This window comes from Nyctereutes procyonoides, unplaced genomic scaffold, assembly GCF_905146905.1.
Source record: "Nyctereutes procyonoides isolate TBG_1078 unplaced genomic scaffold, NYPRO_anot_genome, whole genome shotgun sequence".
Taxonomy (NCBI): Eukaryota; Metazoa; Chordata; class Mammalia; order Carnivora; family Canidae; genus Nyctereutes; species Nyctereutes procyonoides.
In genome coordinates, this window is record NW_026575043.1 from 33,402,451 (window position 1) to 33,410,778 (window position 8,328).

General features: G+C 40.3%; 1 non-coding gene across 1 annotated transcript; it reads left to right on the top strand.

Moving 5' to 3' along the window:
- Positions 1 to 457: 457 nt before the first annotated feature.
- Positions 458 to 563, top strand: LOC129508435 (U6 spliceosomal RNA). Its single transcript, XR_008664173.1, has one exon. It is a non-coding gene; the product is annotated as a U6 spliceosomal RNA (small nuclear RNA).
- Positions 564 to 8,328: the final 7,765 nt, after the last annotated feature.

An 8,328-nucleotide genomic window follows, 5' to 3' on the forward strand; every position in this document is an offset into this window, starting at 1 on the left:
TAATGAAGTCATAACAGAATTGATTCCAGTATATGGAAAAGAAAGACCGAGGTCAGACAACATCTTCCAATCAGGACTTCAACCCCAACTCTGACAGGAAAGTTCCAAAAGCTCCAATTCCAAATGTATCATTTGGAAGAAATTTCTTTGTAGTTTGTATAAGCTGGCTTTACACATGATTTAATGTTTTAGCATCTGCTTTATAGTTACTGAAGATCAAACATGAGGGCAAACACTTGAAAATTCACCCCAATTATAATTTGATTCAATGAAGAGTCCAAGGGAAGAAAAATAGCATTTTTTTTTTCTTCTCAGGCTGTTTGCTTTGAATTAAACTCTTGTTTGACAAAGCAAAGATGAAAAAAAAAAAGGGAGTTTAAAAAAAAAAAGACAAGATGGTGTCCTAATATTTTAGATAGAATTTGTCAAACAATTAACAGTTAAAAAGCATTCAATAGTGTTGACTTCAGCAGCACATTTCCTAAAATTGGAATGATACAGAGAAGATTAGCATGGCCCCACACAAGGATGACATGCAAATTTGTGAAAGATTTCATATTTTTTGAATGCACGTGGAACTCTCTCCAGAATAAATCACATTGGATCACGAATCAGGTCTCAGCTGATACCAAAAGACTGAGTTACCCCATTCTTATTTTCAGACCACAATGCTTTAAAGTTTGAAGTCAACCACAAGAAATAATTTGGAAGGACCACAAATACATGGAAGTTAAAGAGCATCCTACTAAAGAATGAATGGGTGAAACAGGAAACTAAAGAATAATTTTAAAAATACACAGAAGAAAATGAAAATGAAAACACAGCAGTTCAAGAGTTTTGGGATGCCACAAAGGCAGTCCTAAGAGGGAAGTACAGAGCAATACAGGCTTTTCTCAAGAAATAAGAAAAGTCTCAAATACACAACCTAACCTTATACCTAAAGGTATAAGGAGAGCTGGGAGAAGAACAGCAAACAAACCCAGCAGGAGAAGGGAATGAATAAAATTAGAGCAGAAGTCCATGATATAGAAAAAAAAAAAAAATAGAACAGATCAATGGAACTAGGAGCAAGTTCTTTGAAAGAATTAATGAGATCAATAGCCCCCTAACCAGATTTATCAAAAAGAAAAGAATAAGGACCAAAATAAATAAAGTCATGAATGAAAAAGGAGAGATAACAACCAAAAAATTATGATTTTGAGAGAATATTATGAACAATTATATGCCAACAAATCAGGCAATCTACAAGAAATGGATGCAGTCCTAGGAACATATAAACTACCCAAACTGAAACAGGAAGAAATAGATAACCTGAACAAACCCATAACCAGAAAAGAAATTGAATCAGTAATCAAAAATCTCCCAAAAAAACAAGAATCCAGGGCTAGATGACCTCCCAGCTGAATTCTACCAAACATGTAAAGAATTAATACCTCTTCTTCTGAAACTGTTTCAAAAAATAGAAATAGAAGGGAACTTTCCAATCTCAATTTATGAGGCCAGCATTACCTTGATCCCCTAAACCAAAGACCTCACTAAAAAGGAGAATTATAGACCAATGTCCCTGATGAACACAGATGCAAAAATTCTCACAAAGATACTAGCCAATAGGATCCAACAGTACATTAAAAGGATTATTTACCATGACCAAATAGGATTTATTCCTGGACTACAAAAGTGGTTCAACATCTACAAATCAACAAATGTGATATATCACATTAATAAATAAAGGACAAGAACCATATGATCCTCTCAACAGATGCAGAAAAAGCATTTGACAAAATACAGCATCTTTTTTAATTAAAACTCTCTGAAAAAAAAAATAAAATAAAACTCTCTGCCAGGTAGGGATAGAGAGTACATACCTGAATATCATAAAATCCATCTATGAAAAACCCACAGTGACTATCACCCTCAACAAGGAACGCTAAGAGCTTTTCCCCAAAGGTCAGGAACATGACAGGGATGCTCACTCCCACCACTGTTGGTCAACATAGTACTATAAGTCTTAGCCTCAGCAATCAGACAACAAAAAGGAATAAAAGACATCTAAACTGGCAAAGAAAAAAAAAATAAACTGTCAAAGAAGAGGTCAAACTTTCATTCTTTGCAAGCAAGATGATACTCTATGTAGAAAACCCAAAAGACTCCACCCCAAAATTGCTAGAATTCATACAAGGATTCAGCAAAGTGTATATAAAATCAATGCACAGAAGTTAGTTGTATTTCTACACACTAACAATGAGGCAGAAGAAAGAGAAATCAAGAATTAGTTTGGTGCAATTTGATAATTGCACCAAAAACCGTAAGATACCCAGGAATATATCTAATCAATGAGGTAAAGGATCCATGCTCTGAAAACTATAGAACATTTATGAAAGTAATCGAAGAAGACACAAAGAGATGGGAAAACATTCCATACTCATAGATTAGAAGAACAAATATTGCTAAAATGTCTATGTTACCCCCTCAAAAATCTACACATTCAATGCAATCCCTATCAGAATACCATGAACATTCTTCACAGAGCTAGAACAAACAGTCCTAAAATTTGTATGGAACCAGAAAAGACCCCAAATGGCCAAAGGAATATTGAAAAAAAAAAAAACACACACACACACAAAGCTGGGGGCATCACAATGCCAGATTTCAGGTTGTACTACAAAGCTGTGATCATCAAGACAGTGTGGTCCTGGCACAAAAACAGACACACAGATCAATGGAACAGAATAGAGAATCATAAGTGGACCCTCAATTCTTTGGTCAACTAATCTTTGAAAAAAGAAGAAAAGACTATCCAGTGCAAAAAAGGCAGTCCCTTCAACAAATGGTGTTGGGAAAATTGGACAGCCACATGCAGAATGAAACTGGACCATCCTCTTACACCATACACAAAAGTAAACTAAAAATGGATGAAAGACCTTAATGTGAGACAGGAATCCAACAAAATCCTAGAGGAGAACACAGGCAGCAGCCTCTTTGACCTTGGCTGCAGCAACTTCTTAGTAGACATGTCTCCAAAGGCAAGGGAAACAAAGGCAAAAATGAACTATTGGGACTTCATCAAGATAAAAACTTTTGCACAGCAAAGGAAACAGTTGACAAAACTAAAAGGCAACCTACAGAATGGGAGAAGATGTTTGCAAATGTCTTATCAGATAAAGGGCTAGTGTCCAAGATCTATGAAGAACTTACCAAACTGAACATCCAAAACACAAATAATCCAGTCAAGAAATGAGCAGAAGACATGAATACAGTTCTTCAAGGAAGACATCCAGATGGCCAACAGACACATGAAAATATGTTCCACATCACTCAGTATCAGGGAAATACAAATCAAAACCACAATGAGATATGATCTCATCGGTCAGAACGGTTAAAATTTAAAACTCAGGAAACAATAGATGCTGGCAAGAATGTGGAAAAGGGGAACTCTTTTGTGCTGTTCTTAGGAATGCAAGCTGGAACAGCCACTCTGGAGAACAGTCTGGAGGCTCCTCAAAAAGTTAAAAATATAACTTCCCTATGACCCAGCAATTGTAATAGTAGGTATTTTTCCAAGGATGCGAACATAGTGATCCGAAGGGGCTCCTGCACCCCAACATTTACAGCAGTGATGTCCACAACAGCTAAACTTTGGAAAGAGCCTAGATGTTCACTGACAGATGAATGGACAAAGGAGATGTGGTCTGTATATACAATGGAATATTACTCAACCATCAAAAGGAATGAAATCCTGCCATTTGCAAGGACAAGGATAGAACTAGAGGGTATTATGCTAAGTGAGATAAGTCAATCAGAGAAAAACAAATACCACATAATTTCACTCATAAGTGAAACTTAAGAAACAAAACAGATGAACATAGGGAAAGGGAAGGAAAAATAAAATAAGTTGGAAATAAATAGGGATGCAAACTATAAGAGATACTGAACTCTAGGAAAATACTGAGGGAAGTGGTTGGGGGGATGGGGTAATTGGGTGATGAGGATGAAGGAGGGCACTTGATGTGATGCACCCTGCGTGTTGTATAGAAGTGATGAATCACTAAATTCCGCCCCTGAAACTAATAATACAGTATATGTTAACTACATTTAATCTAAATAAAGAATGGGGGAGAAAAAGCATTCAACATTCACCATGCATGACACAAATAAATAACTGGTTTAAACATTCTTTATTTTGAGACTGGTATAGATTTTAGCCAGCTAAAGTTGTAAAATTCTACAGGGATGCGATCCATCTGATTCAATGCATCTATTCCCTAAACAGAGTACGTTGTATTGTCTTAATCTCTGTTCCACTGACTCTGCTGATATGTTTCTATACCGCTACCGCTTAATGACATTTTTAGACTTTATCAAAGACCCTGTAATGTGTCACTTTAGGCTCAGTACAATGAAGTACTGAGCAGCCCCTGGAGCTGCCTTTCCCAATATCCACTCCAGAGATAAGATTAAGTCAATCACCCTTGTGTATCCCCCCAACCCCCCTTGCCAGTGATTCATTAAGAGATATCAGGGAACCCATCGCTCTGCTCTCACACTCAAAGTAAATCTTAAATTATAAAAATTAATAGCACAATAAAGCTATCAAGTTAGTTCTGTCATGATCTTCCTTTTTAGAGGTTAATACCGTTTTTTACTCCCAAATGATAGGGGCAAGTGTCAAATCCATTGGACTTCATATTGAGTGACCTTGTCTCCTCTCCAGACCCTTGGTTTGTGCAGGTAGGAAGCCACCTGTTTCTTGTGAATGGGAAGGGAGTGAGGGTGTGTTTGTGTGCAATGGGATCTCAGGACGTGGAGGCACCTGTGTGTCCCACAGGCGGGGAGGCCGTGTTGGAGGCTGTCTCATCTTCTGCAGGCAGAGAACATGACACGCATTTAATTTCAGAGGGTGTCTTACTATCTATGTCCTCCTGTTCTAGGAAGGATGGAGTTCATTCAGGAAATGGTGTGCTGTCGCGCAGCGGGTCCAGATGGAAAGTCCCTGCTGAAGCAGTGGCTGCTGGAACATTCCACTGAAAGGAATGGACCTAGCTTGAGCTTCAGCTCTTCTGCTAACTGTACAGCCATGAACAAGTTAGTGTGTTTGGACCAGACTTCACCTCTAAAGAACACCAATGTGTAGATTTCAGTGACTGTCATGAAATGAGAACATTTGTAAACATGGGCAGCATGTGGCCAAGGGCTCGCTTGACCCGCTCCTCAAGCTGGGTTCCCTCCTCTATGGGGAGTTGGCCTGATGCTTGCCTCTCTTAGGGAACTTCTGTAGACTCTATTGATGCAGAACCACTGCAATGATATGAAACAGATTAAGAATGGCCACAAAGGGATCCCTGGGTGGCGCAGCGGTTTGACGCCTGCCTTTGGCCGAGGGCGCGATCCTGGAGACCTGGGATCGAATCTCACGTCAGGCTCCTGGTGCATGGAGCCTGCTTCTCCCTCTGCCTGTGTCTCTGCCTCTCTCTCTCTCTGTGTGTGTGTGACTATCGTAAAAAAAAAAAAAAAAAAAAAAAAAAAGAGTGGCCACAAATTCTCAGATGCTGCTTTCCTTGACAGTTTGGATTTATGTTGTTCTTCCTGAGTGTGGATCTGCTGTGAACTGCTTTGAGCCCTAGAACAGGACAGCAGTGATGCTATTCTCATTTTCGGGGGTCCAGGTCTTAAGAGAATCGTGACTTCCATTTCCTCTTATGTGGAAAAGTCATTCTTGGAGATCCAAGGAGCAGAGACATCCACCTGGTGAGATCTGAGATTACATGAAAGGAGGAGACAGGTGCCTAACTAGTTGGGCCTCAGTGACTCCTGGCCCTAGACTTTTGAGATATTCTTTTTTTTAAGATTTTATTTATTTATTCATGATAGATAGAGAGAGGCAGAGACACAGGCAGAGGGAGAAGCAGGCTCCGTGCCAGGAGCCCGACGCGGGACTCGATCCCGGGACTCCAGGATCGCGCCCTAGGCCAAAGGCAGGCACCAAACCACTGAGCCACCCAGGGATCCCCATTTGAGATATTCTGATTGAGGGCCCAGATGTGTTTGTAGAGCAAAGGTGAGCTGTCCCAGTGAAATCTGTCCAAAATCCGAAGTCAGTAAACAAAACAGAGTCTTGGTATCTGCGTGTAGTAACTGATACCAGGGATGTGGGATAGGGAATTCTGTGTAGGGCTTCGACTTTACAAAACGGTAAAAGAGGATGGTCAAGTAGAGGTTTAGAAGGGGGAGCTGGAGCCTCAGAGGTGGCCCTAGTGTGGGCAGATGAGCTGGTGCTTGCAGGGAAAGCTGGGAGGCACGCCCTTGTAGCTGCTGAGGTGGGATCTTGATGAGGAGGCTTGGAGAGGGCTGTGGAAGCTTGTTGCTTCTGTGCAGGGGCTGCTTCTGTGTCTCTGCAGGTCCACAGGTCAGGGGCTGGGCCAGCAGGGTCAGCCATCGGGGAAGAAGAGGTGGATGTGGATGGAGGACAGCTGGAGCCTGGTCGGGCATGTCTACATCAGCCCTCCACAGCCTGACCATGAAGATCTTCCCAGAGTAATGGTTGCTTCTCACCGTTCTCTAAAACCCTGTCTGGGTTCCTCCACTGGCTGGTTCTTACCTAGAACAGCTGAGAAGGGGATCCCAAAAGACATGTTTCCCAGTGCAACACAGTGGATAAAGTGAAATCTAGCATGTGGGCAACATACAGCGTGGTGAAGGCATGGGGAAAAATACAGCTTTTTTCTTTAATTCAGGTAGGTCACCCTTTGTCCTTAATAATGACTATACTATATTTGATTCATTAAAAGTTGTTGAAGATTTAAGACTTTGTCCTATCCCTTTGAGATTGCTATGAAATGAAAGTATGAATACAGGGACGCCTGGGTGGCTCAGCGGTTGAGCATCTGCCTTCGGCCCAGGGCGTGATCCTGGAGACCTGGGATCGAGTCCCAGGTCGGGCTCCCTGCATGGAGCCTGCTTCTCCCTCTGTCTGTGTTTCTGCCTCTCTCTGTGTGTGTGTCTCTCATGAATAAATAAAGTCTTAAAAAAATAAAAAAATAATAATAATAAATTAAAAAAAGAAAGTATGAATACAGATAACTGAGTTAAATGTGAATATAAATGTCCAGTTTATAAAGAATTGAGAAATGCCTAATAAATTTAAATGAGTTTTTTTTTTTTCCCCAACACTGCTTTGGAAAACATGGATAAGACTTGACATGAGAATGGGATTTTTGACTTTTTCACTTTGAATGAGAGGGAAACTTGCAATAGATGCTAATCTGATTTCTGGTGTTGTAGGTGCTGTGGGCAGAGGAGAGGGGGAGAAGGCGGAAGCTTGACCCCATGCACGTCCTTTCCTGATGACAGAAGCCATGACAGAGGCTGATGAACCAGGACACAGCAAAGAGTGGGGGTCAGACCTTTCTGCCATCGAGGCACAATAGCTCCATGCATTCCTAAAACGTGCCTCAGTAAGTGTCCATCTCGGACAAAGCTAAACTGTCCCTGTGGCTTTGAGAAAACCCATGGAAACTGGAAGTGTAAATGCAGGTCTCTATCCCCCGTCCAGGTGCCCGGGAGGAAACATCTCCTACTGCCTGGGTTTCATAAGAAGGCTGAGGGGTTGATTGCGTATTTCCCCTTTAACTCGTATTACTACAGAATTATATATTTCCAACACACCAGGGAGAAACTTATGTAAAACAGAAGTCTTCAGAGGACTAATTTTCAGAGTGCTTAGGCAAGAGCACATATTGAAATAATTATTTTAAATGCAAATAACAAATAATTAGATTTGATGTTCACAAGGGAAAGATTACACTCAAATACGATACGACAGGGTTCAATTTTATCCATGAAAAAATAACTATAGGGAAAATATGATAATTTACTAGGAGAAAGCATTGAGTTAAAAACATTACAATGCAGGCAAATTAATATCTTAATTTTTAAAACATCAGCTCTAGTGAGTAGGGATTGTACAAACTGTGCCAGGGAAACTTTTTGTAAATAAGTAAAGGGAGTAAGGGTTTTTATTTGGTTATATTCTCTCATAAAACCTGGCCAAACTAAGAATTGAAGAATGAATCTTAGGATGACTTTATAAAAGAGGCCTCATTGCTCTGACTTATTCTTTTTACTATACAAATTTAACAAATTTATTCAGGTATACATGATATTCAATAAATTATAGTATTTAAATGTACAATTTGACACTTTTGGCCTTAACTACCCACTTGTAAAGTCACCACCACAATCAAGATACTGAACATGCTCACAGTTATCCTCCGGAAGTTTCTTCCCTATGATTCCTCCCTTCCAGCCCCTGCGTCCTCCTTCCTAGGCAGC